The 22570-nt window shown below is 42.3% G+C and overlaps 1 protein-coding gene across 9 annotated transcripts in view; it reads right to left on the bottom strand.

Annotated features, from left to right (window-relative positions):
* LIMS1 (LIM zinc finger domain containing 1) overlaps window positions 1-22570 on the bottom strand; it is a 157168-nt gene that overhangs the window by 86056 nt on the left and 48542 nt on the right. Inside the window, exon 1 of one of the 9 annotated variants that reach the window (XM_071208753.1) lies at window positions 14045-14194. The exons of the other annotated variants lie outside the window; for them this stretch is intronic. The gene's annotated coding sequence lies outside the window, so the exon portion shown is untranslated. Of the gene's footprint in view, window positions 1-14044; window positions 14195-22570 lie in introns of those variants that run through there. 9 annotated transcript variants of the gene reach the window in all.

The raw sequence follows: 22570 nt of genomic DNA, 5'->3' as shown, positions 1-22570 counted from the left end.
TCCCATGTGGGAACAGGTGCTCAGTCACTTGAGCCACATTCACCCCCGCCCTTCCGCCATGCCATTTCTATTTTGTGAAGTCTTCCAGAACTCTCCCAAGTGGACAGTGGAGCTGTCCTCTTCTTTGGGCTTCTACTGCACTTTAAACAAACCTACACTATTTCACTGGCATTGAAACTTTGTTCACATGTTGGTTTAATCTCCCTCACTGAAATATGAGCTGCTCAGAGCCTAGCAAATAGAAGGTACATAAGAAATGTTAAGTTCTAAAATTTCACAGACATGCAAAAGAGCATTTATAAATTTTTAAGATCATCTAAAAGTTGGAATATTTTTTCTTATTAATGTGTATATACATATATTCATGTACATATATATTTTTTAAAGTACTTGATTCACACCAAGTTTGCTACAGAAGGCCTTTGGCTCCCTAAAAAGATATGTTACTCCGGTGAATTTTTAAACATTTAAAGTTTGACCTTCAGCTTCTGAAGCTCAGCAATCCAATTTTGTCAGCACACCAAAAGTGGATCCACTTTTCAGGATTTCTCTTTAACCAAGTCTTAATGCTGACGTATAAAACCAAACCTCGAACTTTTAACTGTAGGGCAACTAAAATATTCAGTTGGCATAAATAGCATATTTTCTTTCTAAGTTTACACCAAATGAAAGGCATGACTATAACCTGAAGGTTGTTTGGTGTGCATGATCAGAAACAGGGGGGTTGTACAACCTGAAACCTCAAGGGCATCAGACTAAGACAGGCAGAGTCACTTCCCTCCACAAGTGGCCTACAAGTTGGGCAAACGGAACAAGATGTTCAAGGTCTCATGGCCATGACTGCACCTCCCCTGGTGCCAGAGATGCCAAGTTTTACCTCCAAGACTTTCCTTTACATTTTTTTCTTCCATGTTGCACCTCCCTTCGGATGGTCACATTCTTCCTTTTTATATACATTCACAGTCACTCAATCCACTTTTTTTTTTTTAATGTACCAGGGATTGAACCCAGAACCTTGTACATGGGAAGCAGGCACTCAACCATTGAGCTACACCCACTCCCCATTCCATCCACTTTAGATGATGATGTATCTCTACTTCTGTACTAATTTATTTATTTTTTTTAAAGATTAATTTATTTCTCTCCCCTTCCCCCCAACCCCGGTTGTCTGTTCTCTGTGTCTATTTTGCTGCGTTTTCTTTGTCCGCTTCTGTTGTTGTCAGTGGCATGGGAATCTGAGTTTCTTTTTGTGGCATCATTTCTCCGTGTGGGCGGTGCCATTCTTAGGCAGGTTGCACTTTCTTTGGCGCTGGGTGCTCTCCTTACGGGGTGCACTCCTTGCGTGTGGGGCTCCCCTACGTGGGGGACACCCCTGCGTGGCAGGGCACTCCTTGCACGCATCAGCACTGCGCATGGGCCAGCTCCACACGGGTCAAGGAGGCCTGAGGTTTGAACCGCAGACCTCCCTTGTAGTAGGCGGATGCCCTAACCACTGGGACAAGTCCACCACCAGTGCTAATTTCAATGTTTGACTCTCAGAGAATACTCTGACTTCCTTTCTTTCCAAGTTTTTCTTGGGTTTCTCCCTGTAATCCACAAGTATGATTAGGACTATACTTAATGGCATTCTTTAAATGAGGGTATCATTAGAATCCCCAATCCAACACATTCCCCTCTGCTGATGTTTATTGTGTGCTGGCATTTCACAGGTACTCAGCAGATGAATAAAGCGGAAAGTGGGGCAACAGAAGATGCTGAAAGAAACAAATAAAAGGTTAAAAAATGAGACAATGAGTTAAAAGTTTACTAAAAAAGTGATATTTTGAGAGGGCACTTCTTTTAGCTCAACACAGATATACGCACAAGCAAACAGGATTCCAGGGTGCCAAGAACAGAAGCCACATAAAGTTAATTTTAAAGAAAACAGATATTTATTAACTGATATTGGGTTGCTCAGAGAATCTTCAGGATCAACAGAGAACCAAGCCTGGAGCCTCTCTAGCCAGAAAAACAAAAAAAACCCATCTTGCCCAACAGATGAAGGCCTGTTGCCACGGCCTAATGCATACCCTAGACAATGAGCCCTGCTACTCAGACTGGTTTTACTGCTGCCCTGAACAAAGCACACTGTGGATGCCACTACAATACTCTCTAGAAATGATTCCAGGCCATCCCTATTTCTTAGCATTTCTAGGTGTCAACTCAAAGTCCAACATAGGTGCCTCTGACTGGTGTGGCCTGAGTCACAGGCCTGTGCCCTAGTTGCCTGGATGACAGGAGAGCAAGTATCTGGCATTTCCAGCTACTAAAGTGGGAGCAAGATTCAGTATCCAATTGAGAGTCATAAAATGAGGAACCACCAAACAGCAGGATTATAGTAAGTAAGTATGATATATCCTTCATACCTCCTCTCCTGATCAAACCTTTTCTATAGGTGAATTGGAGGATCTTTGACAATTTAAGTCTCCGGTTTTCTTCAAGGGCAGAAATAAGGGAAGCTAGTTAAAGTTAGTTATAGGAAGTCCACTATGAGAAGGGATAGGGGGTGACAGTTGATCCAGTTAAGACTTGTTCCGATGTAATTAATAAATGTTATTTTGATCAGTATTGGATTTAATCTGAAAGGCTAAGGATAAAGGGTCTGAATGCAGCAATATCTAAAATTTGACAATGTTAAGTCGTGTTTTCAAAAATTGCTACAAATCCTCTGTGGCAGGGGTCAGCAAACTTTTTCCTATAAAGGGCCAGATAATAAATATTTTCGGCTTTGCAGGCCATGGTCTCTCTGTTACTACTCAATTCTGCCTTTGTAGTGCAAAAGCAGCCATGACAAAAATAAATGAACAAAAGTAGCTGCATTCTAAGAAATCTTTATTAATGGATACTGAAATTTGAATTTTATATCATTTTCACATACACTTGATTATCTTTCAACCATTTTAAAATGTAAAACACGAGTCTTAGTGCACAGACTACACACTAGATTTGGCCCACGGGCAGTAGTTTGTTGACTCCTGCTCAATGGGAACAACTAAACACCATATTTGACAAACTTAAACAAAATACCATTACTCCAAGGCCTTGAAAAAAGTTTTTTTTCTTTATAAGATGCTGACATCAGACAAAAGGTTGGACACTGGAATTTCCTAAAGGAACACCCAAAAGATTCGCATAATTACAGATTTTTAAAAGAATTAGGGAGAAGTGGCTGTGGCCCAATCAATTGGGCTCCCATATACCTGGCATATGAACCCAGAAGCAAAGCTGATGCAACAAAAGCAGACAAGCAGACACAGAAGAATGCGCAGCAAATGGGCACAGAAAGCAGACAGCAAGCAAGCTGCAAGGAGGGGGAAATAAATAAAATTTTAAAAAAATTAAAAGAATTAGAGGTGGGTTTATGACATTAGGAAAAAACAGACTGTGCTTCCACTCTGCCTGCACTGGCCTAAATGACAGAACAATGAAGACAGACAGCACAGCTCGCAGATAATCTGCCTGGCCATGGCCTCGCTCCCCACAAGGAGACAGCCACTGGAGGACACAGAGGGAGCCTCCTTCCTTCCCAAAGGCTCTCCCTTCCCCAGGCTGCTAGTATCCAGCAATCAGGACTTGAAGCTAAGGAGAATTCCAGACATCACTGACCTGACCCCTCTGCATCTGCCTTTAGAGCGTCTCCACCATTTATAACTCCACCCCCTGCGGCCCCGGCCCGTGATTGAGCTGCGCCATCTTCAGTCTCCCCTTCTAAATATAGCACTTATCTTTTATCTTTTCTAGTTTATAGAAGTCACACGTTTCCCTCAATTATTTGACAGCTGTGGTAAGAAAAAAAAGTGATAAATTTAAGCTAGAATGTTAATGGTTGAAATTACCATCCATCTCCCCACCCACCAAAAAAAAAACCTTGATAGGTACCTTCAATATTTTGACTGTCAACATGAAAATTTCCAGCACAGTGGGACTCATTTTTTGAGCAGAGTTTTCTACATTTTTCAAATCACACCTAGGACCAACTTGGTGAAAAAATCCATTAGGGAAGTAGTACGTTTGGGGAAAGTAGATATTTGTTTTAATTTATTTTGAATTGATATTTTGGCAAACTTGCTATTTAGAGGGCTTTGAGGCAGCTACTTAAGTGTCAGGCTCCCAACCTGTAAACCAGCAGGGGGGCTAGTTACTGCAGGGGTGAGAGATAGCATTATAAACTACCAGTACATAACCTACCTCGCGGGAGCTGAAAATAATTGGTAGCTACTTTTATTGCAAAAAACAGGGACGTCTAAATGACAGTTTAGAGTTTAACCTGTAGAACACATGAGAGTAAAGCTTTCAAAAAAACAGCATTTCTGTTTGCATTATGGAAAAGAGAAGAAAAAGGAAATGTGCGCAAAAAAATTCTTCTGGTTGAGGGAGTGGAGAGACAGTCCCTGTGAGTCATATTCAAACACACAGATGCGCATACTCACATACTGGCAGCCTGCCAGGAAGTACTTGCTCTGGTCTGTGCTAGAAGATGTCACCCTCTCGTAAATACTAATGAATTTGCTGCTTATTCAGTTATCAAGAATTCACAGTGTTTTAAATGTTCTATTCAATAAAGACTTTTACAAAACCTTCAGAAATGCAACCACTACAATCATGTGTTGTGGTAAGGGTTAGGAGAGTGTGACTCACCTGATGCTGAAGGGAAACTTTTCTATGTATGTGCTTCTGTGCCCCTTCTTTAATCTTAAAGTAGTCTATGACCCCAAAAAAGGTTCAGTTAAAAACATTTTTTTTTTCCAGTGGGGAAATTAATTAACCATCACAAGTACCCCAAGCTCCTCATTTTCTCAACGTGCTCTTTCTTTATGTACACGCCAGGATGAAACACAGCATCTGAGATCTAACTTAAACCCATTCGTTGATTATGTAAATAATTTTACATTAAGTTAACTTTTCCCCCTCATCCTATAGTTTTATAATGTTGTCATCATATACATCATCATAATCCAGGCAATTTCCCCCTTGAATGCAATCACCTAATTGTACAAAATAAAATTCTTATTTTTTCAATTGTATAACTGAAAAAATTGTATACTCCTTTCCAACTGCTTCTGTCAACTTATTGCCGTAACACCTTAAGCTCAAAGAAGAGGATGGCAAAGCAGGAGTGCGACAGAAGAGGCTGAAGAGGCTCTTATGCCTTCAACAGACAGGAACCTTGGTTTCTTCAGAAAGACTAAACTGTAAGCCTTCTTTGTGGAACATAACCCTGTCATCTGGGTTAAAAAGGGTGAATTTAAGGATAATTTTCCGGGCTTATGAACTGAGACTCAGTAAGATTAATTTCCCCCCAAACACAGAGCAGAATTAGCTAAAGCTGCTGTGGCCTGGCCAATTGGGTCTATTAATTTTAATTAAAACAAATTGGGGAACAGTTGTGGCTCAAGCAATGGAGCTCCCACCTACCACACGCGAGGTCCCAGGTTTGGTTCCCAGTGCCTCCTGGAGAAGCTGAGCAAGACAACAAGCTGATGCAATGGGCTGGTGCAACAAGAAGACACAACAAGAGACACATGGAGGAAAAACGCAGGGACACAACAAAGCAGGGAGTAGGGGTGGCTCAAGTGGTTGGGCTGGGTGCCTCCCTCCCACATGGGAGGCCCCAAGTTCAGTTCCCAGTGCCTCCTGAAAAAAAAAATAAGACCAGCACACAGCAAACAGACACAGCAAATGTGAACAACGAGGGGGTGGGGAGAAATAAATAAATAAATCTTTAAAACAAACACACAACAAAAATTATTTTTGGTATCCTGACTGAAGAGTATGCTTAATGATGCACTACATTCCTCAAAGGCTGTGCACTGATAACAACAACAACAAAAAAATTAATTTATAAAAAGGGAAAGAAAGACATACTGAAAATTCTCATCCTGGAAGAACAGAATTGCTGAAATAAAACAATTTATTATAAATCTATAGTAATGAGTTATATAATTTGAAGGCTACCAATTAATAGCTAATTCTCTCTCTGCTCTTTTTTCCCCTATCATAGAGTATCCTCAGCAACTCACTTATGAATGGGAAAATGTTCTAAATTATCAAAACAAAAGCATATACTTGTGTGTTAAAAATCAATCACCAGCTGAAGAAATGCAAAGCCAATTTCACTGAGTTATTTTTTAAGGGAGGGCTATATAAAAGTCAATTCTTCTGCTTTTTATATAAGAAGAACTATATATCAAATTTAGCTCAACATATAGAGCAAACAAAAATCTAAAAAAACTTCCACATCACACGGTAAAAGCTGAGAGAGAAGCCAGGAAGGGGAGGCAAAGGGGGAAGGGCAGGAAAGAGGCAAAGGCCACAGGGAGGCAGGGAGCCTGCCTGAGACCCACGGGGCGGGCAGGTCAAACCCAATGCTTCAGTAAAACTCCTGACACTACAGTGAGCCGCCACCACCACCACCGACGCTCGCTCTGGCATGCGAATGTCCCCACGGAAGACTGAACCTGGCACGGGAGGCCTGGCGCTGGCTTTTCAGCTGTTCTGGTTATTACGAAATCTTTCATGAATCTTTTGCATATCCTTCATTTTCCTACCTTGTTAATTAAAAATAGCTCATGCTTGCTTACCTCACAATCCTTATTTTAAAGGATTAAATTGGCAGAATTAATTAGAAAGGAACTGGGAAAGACGATAAAGTACTACACAAATAATGGTCACTGAACGGCACGGTGCCAGGATAATGCTACTGGGGTGCAGGGGAAGTCAAGACAGTATCACCTCTCCGTGTGTCTGCAGCAGAAAGCCAAAGCCCCTGAAACAGCTTTTCTAAGTATGTTTTAAAGCACCACTGCAAGCACATACCAGGAAGTCATTCCTCGTTCTTAACCTTCACTGCAATGGAAATATCCACACTTGAGCCTCCCAGCATCCACGTATACCTGATTCTCCCCAGGCTGCCAGCTCTTATTTAATATCTTGCTACAGACAGAAATGACTTCTGGCTTGGATTAAGTCACGGGCAAAAAAACTACCCTCACTTTACAGAGTTCAAAAATGAAGCTCTATATTGCAAAATGAGGGCTCTCAAGGATTTTAAAGGACTCTAATTCTAATTCTTTTCATTTTTCAGATAAAGGAACAGAATTTTAGAGTCCGACAGTTAAGAAAGCCAAAAGCAGGACCCCACTGCACTGATTCCTGGAATACAGGGTAGCAAAGAAAATAAAAGAAATAAAAGAAAAGAGCGATTATAATGGAAAAGGACTGAAAGAGATGTTGAGTGGGAAAAAGACAACAAAGGAGGGAAACGGGCTTTGGCCCAGTGGTTAAGGCGTCCGTCTACCACATGGGAGGTCCGTGGTTCAAACCCCGGGCCTCCTTGACCCGTGTGGAGCTGGCCACGCGCAGTGCTGATACCCCCAAGGAGTGCCCTGCCACGCAAGGGTGTCCCCCGCGTAGGGGAGCCCCACGTGCAGGGAGTGCGCCCGTGAGGAAAGCCGCCCAGCGCGAAAAGAAAGTGGCGAAAAGAAAGTGCAGCCTGCCCAGGAATGGCGCCGCCCACGCTTCCCTGAGGAAAGCCGCCCAGCGCGAAAAGAAAGTGGCGAAAAGAAAGTGCAGCCTGCCCAGGAATGGCGCCGCCCACGCTTCCCGTGCCGCTGACGACAACAGAAGCGGACAAAGAAACAAGACGCAGCAAATAGACACCAAGAACAGACAAGGGGGGGGGGGGAGGGGGAGATTTTAATAAATCTATTAAAAAAAAAAAAAAAAAGGACAACAAAGGAGGGAGAATCACAGGAGGAAAGATGAAGGGGAAATTCCAAAAACATTTTTAAAGTAACAAGGCATGGGAGAAGTAACAAAGACTATAAACACAGGATGATGCCTGTTTTGCTGGAATAAAAGTCTGAAATTATCATTTATCTTTCTCTGGGTAGAGTTGAGGACTGTAGAAATTCCCATATAAGGTGTTTGTTCATGGTTATTTCCTCAGAGACATTATAGACGCCCCATATAAAAAAGGCATTAGATGTTTGGGAGAAAAGATACTCTGGCAACTACATCCAAATATACATTAAAGGCTGTGGTTTCCATTCTTAACAGTTAGATTTGCAAAGACACATCATTTCTTTCCCTCCAGCCCCTAAATATGGCTTAGCATTTGGAAGTCAACACCATCCAGCTTTCCTGGGGCTGTCCCTGGTGGAGGTGATAAAGGCTGGTTAAGTCCTTACTGCTCTCCATAAATAGCACTTCTGTCAGGAGCGTCCTTAACAGGCTTTTGACAGTCTTTCCTTTCCTTTAAAGAGTATGCCTGTCCTTTCTGTACGGTTCCTTTCTTCTATAAAGTTCCCCAGCTCATCTTTAAGTGAAGCTACTCTCCACCATCCCTGCAGTCCCCCCAATGGCTTCAAAGCATGGCCTCTACATTTGAGTTTTTAAGATGAGTCTCTGCATTTTTCTAGATCTACATTGTCCAATATGGCTGCCACTAACCCCATGTGACAATTGAGCAGTTGAAATGTGGCTGGTTCAAACTGAGGTGTGTGTGTGTGTTTTTTTTTTAAGATTTATTTATTTATTTAATTCCCCCTCCCCCCTTCCCCCAGTTGTCTGTTCTCTTGTTGCTTTGTCCGCTTCTGTTGTCGTCAGCAGCACGGGAAGTGTGGGCGGCGCCATTCCTGGGCAGGCTGCTCTTTCTTTCGTGCTGGGCAGCTTTCCTTAACGGGTGCACTCCTTGCGCGTGGGGCTCCCCTACGCGGGGGACACCCCTGCATGGGGCGGCACTCCTTGCGGCATCAGCACTGCGGGTGGGCCAGCTGCACACGGGTCAAGGAGGCCCGGAGTTTGAACCGCAGACCTCCCATGTGGTACACGGACACCCTAACCACTGGGCCAAGTCCGTTACCCCTGAGATGTGTTTTAAGTATAAAATATACACAGATTTCAAAGACTTACTTTTAAAAAATTAAAAATACCTCAGTAATTTTTAAACATTGATTACATATTGAAACAATATTTTAGACACATTGGGTTAAATAAAATATATTATTAAAATAAATCTCACCTTTTTCTTTTGCTTTTTTAATGTGGCTACCAGAAAATTTACAACTACCCGTGTGGCTCATATTATATTTCTATTTGACAGCACCATTCTAAATAATATAAGCTCATGGAACATATAATATAAGTTCATGGAATAAAGAAAGGTAACCCAGAAAACATTTTGAGGAGGCAGCATTGAAAACTCAGGCATATCTGTCCAAGTTCAGGGGGCGAGAGATCCTGGAATCCTTTCATTTCAGGGGCAGCCTGAATTAGAATCCTAGCTCTATCTCATTTTAGCCAGGGCAAGTGTCTTCACCTGCATGTCAGATTCTTGCTCTATAAAATAGACATAAAATAGCTCCCTCCTGGGTTTGTTAAGGACTAAAAAAAACACAAAAAAAGCATTTAGCAACACAACGTGCATTCTCAGTAAATGTTCCTTCCCTTTCCTTTAAGGTCTTAGAAATCCTGTGGCTATATCTAATAATCTTGGAGTTAGAGGTATAGAATGTCTGAATTCCAGTCCTCTTTTTTCCCTTCCTTTTCACTCATCATCACTTCCACAGAATTCATCTTAATGGAGCTGGGGGCATATGGGGAACTTTCTAGGCAAAACCCAGCTCCTTCTCCACAGCTGCATTATTTATTCCCTCTTTTGTCTGTCACCTTCTTCCCAACTCCTCTCTGCTGGTTCATGCATTAACAAATTATTAAAACGAATTTCAAAATTCTAGCTGCTACTCATCTTCTCCTTAGGACCATTATCAATAGCTCATTGCTACTGTCTAATTTAAATATCGTCTTGCTCTGATTCTAGCTACCTCACAGGTATACACTTCATTCTCCAGAGGTGCAGGGAGAGATCCTGGATTTCCTGAGTTTAATCAGCTACACAGTGAATTTAAAGCTTTATAGAGGTCTTAAAAGTAAGTAAAGTAAACTTGAAGGTTAACTTCCGATTATTGACCAGGCCAAGGAGGACTGCAGGGATGAAAAGCACCTTCTCTGGCTGTCTAGGGTAGATTTCTGGCTGGAAAAATTACCTGCGGAAAATAACAGTCACGATTCCCTCCCAGCTGTGTGCAGAGTCGGCAAGCCTAATTACCAAATTCCCCTCCCTGATGCTGCTGCTTTTTCATGCCCCAGCCAATTTCCCCAAAATACTTGGCATTATTTATTCCGAGTACTAATCCTTCTGGGAGTCTGGCTCCAATTAAAATTCATTGTGAGTCGACATGCTCTAGCCTCTAGATCTTCTACTACAACCTTTTTCACAAGAGCAGGATCTCCAGGACCACGGGGGGTGGGGCTGGTGAAGAAGGCTTCCTTCTCATCACTCTAAAGAAGACGGGGGATGCGGACAGAAGTAGAGGGCAGAAGGGATGGGGAAAGCAGTCAGAGGGAAAGAAAATGAAGGCGAATGGGAGCAGACTGAAGAAAGGAGAGAGTAAAGGGCAGAGAAGGGTCTTCTCTGCAGTAGCAGTCAGGAGGTGGGGGGCCTGGAAGAGGCTCACATCTGTCTGGAAGTTGAGGAAAAATGGGAGATTATCAGATACTAAAGAGAACTTGGCTTCTTTCAACCTTGAACCCTACTAGTCCTGGATTTTCAGGAAAATACTTATGAATGGTGCGGATTGAAATAAAAAACAAAGGCGATCAAAAATACCACACTAATGCAAACGTTAACAGGGAAAATTGTGTGTGTGAGTGGGGGGTGATACATGGGAACTCTGTGTATTCTACATGATTTTTCTGTAAACATAACAACTGCTCTAATTTTAAAAAATGAAAAAAAATACACAAAAAACAAAGGGGTGATAGGTTCATCAATTTGTAAAAAATGTCCCTCACTAATGTAAGATGTTAGAAATAAGGAAAATTGTGTGGTTGGGGGGGATGATACATGAGAACTCTACTTTCTGTCCAATTTCTCTATAAACCTAAAACTGCTCTAAAAGTTAAGTTTATGATTTAAAGAGGAAAAAAGGGAGGGGGAAGGAACATTTGTCAACCACCTGCATCCTACCAAATATTAAGCTAAGACCCTTTCACATACATTGCCTCAATAGTCACTGCTCACAGATTTGATATTATTGTCATTTATGGATGAAGAATCTGTGACTCAAAGATATTAAATAATTTGTTCAGGATCATACAAGTAGCAAAGTAGGATTAGAACCCAAATCTAGTAGCTCTAAAACGTCACAGTCTTTCAGCTATACTCTAGTGTTTAAAGCACAAACCAACAGACCCAATGAAACAAGTGAGAAAAGAAAATTCTCTTTATAGGTCAGAAACTGTCAAGTTAGTGAAGACAAAAACCATGAACAGCTGAACCCAGAGAACAAAGTGTCCAAATGCTTGCCAGGCTGCAGATAAACTTCCTTTTAGCATAAAAATCCTCCCTTTGGCATATAAAAAATCCCATAAATATATTGCTAAGGGAGTATCTGCTCCTTCTCCACATACACCCTTTCCCAATATTTGGTAAAGTTTTTCAGTTTTTCACGTTCCGTTAGCCTATGCCAAAATATAATCTGGGGACATTAAAGTGTCCATTCTTCCTCCAACACCACCACCATATGTGTGTAGCAATTTTCAGTGTATAAAAAATATTTTCCCACACATCCCCTCATTTCATTTAATCAACCATTCTACAGGATATCAATATCTCCATTCTGTAGACTGACAAACTATGACCAGTAACTCAAAGCTAAAAAATGTCCTGCTTAGATACTGAGTAGAGGCAATTATAGGAGTGCTGCTCATACATATATCTTTCTCCCAAGAATGAATGAATCAATCAAAATAGTGCTAAGCGCTTTCGGATGATACCTAATTCAAAGTCGCTGTAAGGGCTCTACATTAAAAAAATAAATTTTTACGTTCCCTTAAAAGCTTCACCTTTCCTTTGGGGATTCTCAAAGTTGTGGACATCAAGAAACTGTGAAGGACACTTTGACTCCTTCCCAGACCTCCTCAGCTCTCATCACTTTGTGGAAACTTCCTCAGGATGTTCACACATGTAGCTCCCACCAAGGAGGACCATTTCTCAGCCATCTTTGTGCCTCCAAAACCTAGCACAGTGCTTAGCATGGAGCAAGCAGTCAAACATCAACCAAATGAAGGAACTACTGAAACAAGCTTCATGTGGTATTGCCGCCTCCATTCCTTGTTCCTTCTAATCCATCCTCTACACTGGGATAGCATCATATCACTTCTCTACTGCAGAATTTTAGAGGCTGCCCTAAAGCCCCAAAACTTTATATTGCATTCAGGACCAAAACACCATGTCCAGCCTCACCCCTGCCATTCTCTTCCCTTGATGCATCTTATATTCCAGCACACCGGACTATTCTTTAACTTCTTTGATTCACTCAACACTTATTTATTAAGCACTTACCGCTCTTCACACTGCGAATACAGGAGACAAAGGAGACAAAGCCCCTTTGCTTTAATACATCTTACAATCTACTTGGCAGGACTGGTCAGGACATGAGATCAGAGAGGTAGGGGGAGGCCTAGGCAAGGTGTGCATCAAGTAAGCCCTTTCAGAGCACAACAAGGACTCTGGAGTTTATTCTAGGTGGGATGAAAAGGCAAAGAGGATTCTGAACCGAGAAGTAACACCGACTGACTTACCTCTGCTCAAGCTGAAACCAACTCTGCCCTAGTACAACATTTCTCAACATTTTTCCAATGTTGATGTTTACTCATTCTTCAGAGCCCCTCTCAAAAATCACCAGCCCGATGATGCCAACCCTGAGAATCACAGGTCCCTGGACAGCACCTATAATGGTCTGATTAAATTTGGTTGCTTGTGCACATGTTTTTTTACCCCATCAGTGTATATGTTCATCTAGAATAGTTCATGTTTTATTCTTTTAGTATGTGCTTTTTTAATAAATTGAAAGACCAAATTAAAGTGCCTATCAGCTTTTTAGCTTTTCCTTTCATATTCTCGAAAAAAAAATTCTGTTCTCCTGATCACTATAACCATGCCATATTTTTTATTCTGTGTGTGTTTTATAAACATATATATATATATATGTATACATAAGGGTCCCTCTTATGCATCACCCCAATCTAAGTCACAAGTATACAGATATATTTTTCTTAATGTTATCCAGTTCTTGAAGGTTAAGCATAAAATAGTTTTTGTAAACACATTTAAATCTCTAAGGAAATTCACTGTGTAAGGCAAATCATGTAGTAAAGCCCAAAATGCTTTTGGAGTGAATAATCACCTCTTAACACTATGTTTTACAAATGTAAATTTGGTACATTAAGTTTCATTTTAAAATGGCCTGTTTTTAAAAGAGTTATACAGGTTAATGAATAAGGGCAACTCCTCAACTAGATATAGTTGTTTTTTTACCTATCACAGCAGGACAAAAATTCACTAACCACAGTGTTAAACAGTATTTTTTTTCTCTCTTAAAAGACCCCAGGCAGAATCTGAGTAAAAAAACACTAATTATCATGTAATAAAATACCAAAAAGCATTACTAAAAGTATTTTACAGTATAACGCTCTGCAAGACCATAATCTGTACACCACTGAGTTTTACCAAGGTTTTACATTTTTTCTTTGCAAGCATAAGTATATATCACTCCCTTCCCCACCCCACCCTTACTTTGAAACCAATAAAACATAAAACTGCTTTTACATATATTTAATATTTTTAATATATACCCACAGTAAGAGAGAACCACATTCAAAATACCCTCTTCAGCAGGAAAGGAAGAGAAAGAGTTTAAGCTACAACTTAGCCAAGACCCTTTGTTACTGTGTATGCATATTTAGGCAAACATTTCTTTTAAATAACTGAGACTGAAAATTGATACAGAAAACAAATTCAGAATATTAACAATTTCCTGTGTTTGGCTGGTTTAGACCATCACATTCATTTCTTCTCTCAACCGTCCACTCCTCCATCTCAATTACTTTAAATATACAGTCCCGTCTCTGCAAAAGTAAATCTATAATCCAAGTACTTTACCTGATATGCTTCCAGGCTCCCTTTCTCTTGACTCAAGAATAAAGAATCTTCTGGTATGTTTACTCTTATAGTTTGGTTCACTTATCAGGGCTTGGGCAGCCCACTTCACATTACAGTGGATTATCTACAAATGTTCCTATTTCCTACACTGTACAGTACTTCCTCATCTTCACTTTGTATCTGCTGCCTTGAACTAAATTTAAGCCAATGAAACCAAGTTGAGTTTTTTCCTGCAGTCAGTAAAATCATGTGACATGGTAACCCACAGTTCTGAAGCAATAAGACAATGCTTCTAAATGTCATAATATCCTGTTGAGCTGTTTTATATATATATGAGCCACTTTACTAAGTTAAGAAGTTCACCTGCAAACATATTGAAAGCATTTCTAATATGCAGAGAAGTATTTAGAAAAATGAATAACTAATCAGCAGGGAAAGAGGTAGATTTTCATGAAAAAGGTAGACTCTACTCCTTAGAACACACATATCAACATGTGTGAATGAAAAGAGCTTCTTAGTCTCCCCTGAATTGAACACTTGGGAGTCAAGCAGCCTGTCTGTATTCCATCTTCCCAGTGGAGTAGCCCAGGCTACCTGGAGCCAGGCACGTGAGAATCCGTCTGGCTGAGCAGTGAAAACTGTTCCTTCTGTCCAAGATAGCCCTGAAAAGCAGCGCAAAGGAGGAGCAAGGCAGATGCTGCTGAAGCCCACACACACCTGACTTAGTCCCCTTGGGACTCCTCTGTGCTAAGTTTCCACTGAAGAAAAGGGATCTCTGGTGGAGGCTAAGGAAGAACTTCAGAGCAAACAATGTAGCCTTCCTCTTATACGAATGGGGGCGTCCTTGCCCTGATTCATTGGAAACACTACAAGAAAGTTCCTTAGCCTGATTTCATTATCATAGAATAGTCATTTTTACGATGATCACAGCATTTCTAGGCCCCAGGGTCTAAGGTTAATCTTTAAAAACAAGTAAATGCATCACTTTTGCTTGTTATAGCAACACCAGGGATCAGTTACTCACATTCAGAGCTAGCAGGAGCAGTTGGGTGGGAATGCAAGGCACCTTGGCTGTCATCTATTTTAAAGGTAAGGGATTTAGTGCTCAGAGAGGTGATACAGCTTATCCAAGACCAGCTGAAGGCAGAGTGAGCTCTAAAACCTGGGGCTCTTTCCAGCACTCCTAGAGGGGTAGGCTCACAGGCTTCACCTTCCAGTCGAAATCTTAAACCCAACCAACCGTAACAGCTGGTTTGGATTTCTCATCCAAAACTCAATCCAGTACAATTCCAAAAAGAAAGTTTTTTGGCTTAGATTTATTTACTTTCTTTTGGGAGGTGGGAGTGGAGGGTAGAAGGAAGTTAGAAATGAAAAAGCTGTCTGTGGATAAAAAGCAGCCCCTTCCTGCCCCATTCCACAGAGATACACCCTGGAGAGCAGCCACAATCTCTCTTGGGAGAAAGAAAATAGAACGGAAGTCTTTTAACTTAGGGTCCCAGGACACAGAATTCTCTCTAAGAAAGTGGCTTATGTTATTGCAGTTAAAAATCCAAAGGAGGGGAAGCGGATGTAGCTCAATGGTTGAGCACCCACCTCCCATGTACGAGGTCCTGGGTTCAATCTCTGGTACTCAAAAAACACAAAACAAACCCAAAGGAGGGGAAATTTTTTGTGCCTCAATTCTTTACTGACTACCACGCACTGTGGAGCAAATAGGTTGTTGTGCCAGGCAAATGAGGGAGGAAGAACCTGCTTAGGTAGTGTGCTCAGGAGAAGCCTCTCTGAGGAGGGAAGAGTAAATGCCTGATGGCTAAGAAGAAACCAGAACAGGAAAGCAGACTTGGCTCAACAGTTAGAGCATCCATCTACCACATGGGAGGTCCATGGTTCAAACCCAGGGCCTCCTTGACCCGTGTGGAGCTGGCCCATGCACAGTGCTGATGTGTTTAAGGAATACCCTGCCATGCAGGGGTGTCCCACGCACAAGAGGTGCATCCCATAAGGAGAGCCGCCCAGTGCAAAAGAAAGTTCAGCCTGCCCAGGAGTGGCACTGCACGGAGAGCTGATGCAGCAAGATGACGCAACAAAAAAAGAGACACAGATTCCCGGTGCCACTGACAAGAATAGAAGCAGACACAGGAGAACACACAGTGAATGGACACAGAGAGCAGACAACTGGGGCGGGGGGTGGGGGGTGGGGGGAATGAGAGAGAAATAAATAAAAATAAATCTTTAAAAAAAAAAAAAGAAACCAGAACAGAAGACCAGAGGGTGAGATGACCCGAGGGAAGAAAGTTCTAGGCAGAGCAAACAGAAGCACCTTCTCTTCTGAAGTTCAAGGTATCTGAGTATACCATTGTAGAAGTCACCCCTGGGCCTCTAAGCCACCCCCTAACCCCCTCTCCTTGAATACTTAGTCACTGGATCATCATCTTTCTCTCCACCACGACTATCACACTATTAAGAGATTGAAACACCATTTAGATAACCCATCCAACAACTGTAGCCTTGAAATTCCTGTTTTTCTTCATCTCTACTCTACCTTACCCACTAAGAGCTAAAACCTGGATCTTTTCATTCACCCCAGAGACCTTCAACTTCAATACTTGATTGACTGACACCAACCTCCCATTCTCCCTGTTCTACCTCTTATCTCACTTTCACTATGCCTGCTCTTCCAATAAGAAGATCTCTGGTCCGTGGGCCACACCCATTTTCTCTCTTCCTTCAGGCCTCCCCCATTTCTTTCCCACTTACCCTGGACTCCACTACTAAGCATCTAAACTGCTAGAATCTAGTTCTATAAGCCAAGTCCAACAAATCTCTAATCCTAGAGACATGCTACATCCTATACCCCACTAGTGCTAAGCCGTGGACCATACTAGACAGACTGGCATAACTTCTTTGTTCTTAGCCAGGTCATTGGCATTGCCGCTCAATCCTCTGGAATCCATGCCCATTCCCGTTGAGGACTATTTTACCCTTCTTTAGGGATTTTCTCTGTACTCAACTTCCTCTATTCCTTCTTTTTAGAAGATACTATTACCTCTTCTTGAAGAAAATACAACTTCCAGAAGGTTCTCTTTCAGCTACTCCTTCCCTTGCCCCACACCACTCCTCTCACCTATAAATTACTAGTAACTACCATCCGTCAGTCCTAGAGAGGGCGTCAATGCCAACCCATATACCTATGTCTAGATATTCATTCTCCTTCTCTGCTGGCTCTTTCCCACCCTGAGTTTGTAAACTTACTCAAATTTCTGTTACCTTAAAAAGAAGAGATCTTGGTCCCTATCTACTATTCCACTTTCTACTTCTCTTTTGAAACAAACTTTCCAAAGAGTCATCTCACCTCCCATTTACTCCTCAACCCACTGCCATCAGGACACATACATTATTATTATATTTAAAAGATTTATTTTATTTATTTCTCTCCCCTTCATTGTCTGCTCTCTGTGTCCATTTTCTGTGTGTTCTTCTGCGTCCACTTGTATTATCAGGCGGCATTGGGAAACTACGTCTCTTTTTTTTTGTTGCATATTCTTGCTGTGTCAGCTCTCCATGTGTGCAGCGTCGCTCCTGGGCGGACCACACTTTTTTCATGCAGGGTGGCTCTTCTTGACGGGTGCACTCCTTGCACATGGGGCTCCCCTATGTGGGGGCGTCCCTGCGTGGCATGGCACTTCTTGTGCGCAGCAGCACTGCACATGGGCCAGCTCACCACACGGGTCAGGAGGCCCTGGGTATAGAACCCTGAACCCTCCATATGGCAGGCGGACGCTGTCAGTTGAGCCATGTTCACTTCCCGAGGACACACATATTATTAAAATGGCATTTATCACTTAAACGCTAAATCTGTATGATACTTTGCAGTCCTTAACTTACATTTGACATCATTAATGATCCTCTCCTGGAAGTTGTCTCTTCTCTGGCTTCCAGACCACCAGACTTGTATCTCTCCAGCCATCTCATCGCTGTCTCCCCTGCAGGAACCTCTTCCTCTGCCTACCTTTTAGGTATGGCCACTCCGCAAATTCTGACTTTGGTCCACTGTTCTTCTCCCTGTACATCCTCCCTGGTGACATCATCATTTCTCATGGCTCCAGTACCTCTTACGTGTTATCAACTCCCAAATCTCTATCTCCAGTCGGACCTCTCTCTTAAACTTGACGGTCACTTATCAGATTGCCTGCTGATGTCTCCACTTGGAAGTCCCAACAGGCAACTCAAACTCGAGGTGCCTACATAAACCACTCACTTCGTCATCTACGTGCCTTAGATGATGCTTCCTCTTGATATGCCCTCAGCTAGAGTAATATCAGCCACCCAGTTGCCCATGCTAGATATTTCTCAGTCATCCCTGACTTCTTCCCTTCAAATCACCAATAAGGCAGATTGGATTATGTACCCCCCAAAAAACAAAACAAAAGAAAAAACCACTGTCTTAACCTTAATCCCATTTCTGTGGATATGAACCCAGTGCAAACAGAACATTTTGAGGATGTTGCTTTTAGTTAAGGTCTGGCCAGCTTAATCCAGATGGGTCTCAATTCTGTTACTGGAGGCCTTATAAAGAAAAAGTGGAGGGGAAGAGCTGGAAGCAAGAAGACAGCAGGAACCCCCGGGAGAGAAAGGAGAGGACATCGCCATGTGAGAGGAAAGGAAAAACAAAAAGCAAACACAAAAACAGCAGGGATTGCTGGCCAGCCAGAATGCTACTAACCCTGGGAGGAAGCAAGCCTTCTAGTTTAAGATTAAGACATTCCTAAATTAGCAAAAGCTAAAGGAGTCCGTCACCACTAACCCTACAAGCGCACTACAGAGAGTTCTGAGGTTAAAAGGAAAGGATACTAAATAATAGATCAGAGCCACATGAAGAAATAAAGCTCTCTGGTGAGGGAAACAACAGGGGTAAATATAAATGCCAGTACTATTGCATCTTTGGCTTGTAATTCCAATTTTACTTCTGACAGGATCTAAAAGGCAAATACATAAAAAGTAATGAGAAATAAGTGGTTTTGGTCTCATAATGTATAAACGTAATTTGTGACAAGAATTACATAGAGGTGAGGGGCAGAGGGATATAGGGACATGGTTTGTGAATACTACTGAAGTTAAATTGGCATCTAAGTAAACATGATTGTTACAGATTTAGGATGTTAAAAAAAAGCCCCATAGTAATTACAAAGAAAATATTGGAGAACACGAAACCTCACAGAGACAGGTTGTTAGGGGCAGGGGGTGAGGAGAAATGAGAGGTTAGTACAAAATGGGTGTAGGGCTCTGTCTGGGGAGGTTGTGAGGGCACAGCAACACAGCGGATGTGATTAATCACACTGAATGGTAGACTCGGGAGGGGCTGAGATGGGAAAGTTCATGCCGAACATATGTTCCCACAGTTAAAAAAAAAAAAAAAAGAATAGCTCTCAGTATGGGGTTTGTATTACTTTTGTAACTGTCCTGTAAGTTAGAAAGTATTTCAAAATGAAAGTGTTCAGTTAAAGAAACATCTCTGATCTCAAGATCTCCCCACTCCTCTTTGCCACACAGCAGCAGTGCCCACACCACGCTCGTTCCGTGCTCTTGTCATACCATCCCCTCTACCTCCAGGGACTTCCTTTTCTCATCTTCTCCTCAGGAACTCTTAAAATCCTGTACTACTCAGCCGAAGCGTCAGGTGTCCAGAAAAACCTATCCTGATTCTTCAACCCCACTCTCCAGTCTGGATCCAGCACTCGCCATCCTTGCATCCAGAGTGCCTTTTCCTCCTATTTCAAGGACTTTTTTATGAGCTTCCCTCTCTAAGCTCCCTGATGGCAGGAACCAGACTCTCATCGCCCTGATGCCCTGTGCCCATGCCCAGCAGACATGCGAGGCATAACAAAGTTTAAGGAAACGGAAGCCTTGCAGGAGAAGCATTATCGCTCTTATCTTACAGATGAGGAACAAGAAGCTCAGAGTGGATGGGTGACTTCTAAACCTCACCCAAGGAGAGGTTTAGAAAGGGAACTTGAGAATGCAAAAGAACCTTAGCTAAATTATTTTTTTTCTTGACAGCAAATAAACTCTCAGATCTAAGCCATGTGGGTGGCAGAGAATGTGGCTAAGCTTTTACTTTATTACCCCAGAGCCTAACAAGGTGCTACCTGAAATGTGGTAAATAATGAATAAATATTGATGAGACAGAGAAAGGGTCAGTTTCACTTATATACTACACTGTGCAAGTGTGGATTTGCTTCTCTCCAGCAGATGGAGCTAGAGTTCTGTATCATCTTCAGCTACCAACTGGGTGCCCCGGTGAAAGAACCAACATTTTTCATCTATCCCTTGCCATACTTCTTTTTTCCTTTACAAGCCTCACAGAGACACAAAGAAAATCAGGATAAATGTTTTACTCTTCCTCTGAACAGACAAAATGTCATCTTGGTGTGTCAGCTATCCATGTGTGTGGTGCCATTCCTGGGCAGCTGCACTTTTTTTCACGCTGGACGGCTCTCCTTACAGGGCGCACTCCTTACAGGGGAGCATGGGGCACCCCTATGTGGGGGACACCCCTGCGTGGCAGGGCACTCCTTGTGCTGCATCAGCACTGCACGTGGGCCAGCTCGTCACACGGGTCAGGAGGCCCTGGGTTTGAACCTTGGACCGCCCATGTGGTAGGCGGACAGTTTTATACTACCTGATTCCAAAAGCACTGACTAAAGAATTATCTGAAGGAATCAACCACTTGCTAGAGTTTAACTTGGCCCACTTAATGATATACAACATTGAATACAATATTAAAATTAAAACACTGACTGTAACAAAAAAAAATCCAACTATAATTTTGGCTTTCAAATCAATGAAGTACCCAATGCATAATTTTTTTCAAATTCAGACTAAATTATGTCAAGAAAGCAGTATCATAAAATAGCAAGTGTCATCTAACCATAACAACAGATAAAGATCCTTAAATAATAGCACACAATCCTAAACGCTCCTAGCTCTGGAATCTTTTGGTGCCCCAGCAAGCTACAATCCGCAATCCCCAGTCAGACCTGAATCTCTCGGAGGTATGGGAGCAGAGGAGGAGGAAGCAGCTTGCAAACTCCCACAGCAATGTTGTGGGAAGATCCTGAGAGCCTTAGGGACTTGAAAGGAGAACAACACTGGCATATTTCAGAGTGAGAAGGCTCGAATGGCAGAGTCTGAATCCCAGAAATAATTCGTTGGTAACAGCTGTTCAAAACCAAGTGCTCTTTCATCAGTGTGGCACATTCACTGCACTTGATGAATACATTTTGGAGCACTGCTACACAGCATGGATTATACTTTACATTGTAGTTTATATTCTCTCCCAGTCCATTCAGTGGGTTATGGCAGGATATATAATGCCCTGTATCTGTCCCTGCAATATCATCCAGGTCAACGCCAAGTCCCAAAAATGCCCCAATATCACCTTCTACCCTCTTTCTGTCTTCAGCAACTCCTGTGGCCACTGTCTCCACATCACTGATACAATTTCCTCCATTGCTAGAGTCACGATAATTTTCTACAGTAGAATACCAGTAAATCCACTCTAATCCATATATTTTGTTAAAGATTTGTTTATTTCTCTCCCTTCCCCCCCACCCCAGTTGTCTGCTCTCTGTGTCTATTTGCTACGTGTTCTTCTTTGTTCGCTTCTGTTGTTGTCAGTGGCATAGGAATCTGTGTTTCCCCCTGCTGCATCATCCTGTTGTGTCAGCTCTCCTTACGGGGGTGCACTCCTTGCGCACTGGGCTCCCCTATGCGGGGACACCCCTGTGTGACAGGGCACTCCCTGCATGCATCAGCACTGTGCATGGGCCAGCTCCACATGGGTCAAGGAGGCCCAGGGCTTGAACCGCAGACCTCCCATGTGGTAGACAGACGCCCTAACCACTGGGTCAAGACTGCTTTCCTCTAATCCATATTTTATTCCTCCATCCTGAGAACCCTGGGATGGTTATGTCCGCTCCACCTCTAAATTGAGAGGGGGCTTAGATTCCACATGGTTGATGGATGGAATTCTCCAAAAGAGTTTGGTGATGTGAGAGGAGTAGGGGGGTGGGGAGTAGGGGTATATGGGATCCTGTTATATTTTTTAATGTAACATTTTATATGATCTATGTATCTTTAAATAAATAAATTTTAAAAATCTATTTTAAAACACACAAACCAAAAAAACCCAAGTGTTCTTAAGTTAAATGTGGGCTGCTAAGGTGTGCCAACTCAACACTCCCAAACTGACTGAAAACCTCATTTCCTCTGAAACTAGCTCTTTTCCACAAAAGGCAGCACCTTTCACCCAATGGCTCTAGCCCAAAGTAGACACATGGGAGAAATCACCAACTCCTTCATCTTCCTCACCAACTCCCAATATCTACTTGCAAAGTCCTGTTGGCAGTACCCACTTCCAGCACCATCATCTCTCACTTGCATTAATGCAACAGCCTTCTCACTGGTCTCTGAGCATCCACTCTTTCCCAGTGACTGTCCCCAAGCCATCCAACACTAACTTCCAGG

This window comes from Dasypus novemcinctus, chromosome 17 (assembly GCF_030445035.2).
Source record: "Dasypus novemcinctus isolate mDasNov1 chromosome 17, mDasNov1.1.hap2, whole genome shotgun sequence".
NCBI lineage: Eukaryota > Metazoa > Chordata > Mammalia > Cingulata > Dasypodidae > Dasypus > Dasypus novemcinctus.
Note: the sequence above shows the minus strand (reverse complement) of the source record. Positions and strands in the feature narration are given on the sequence as shown.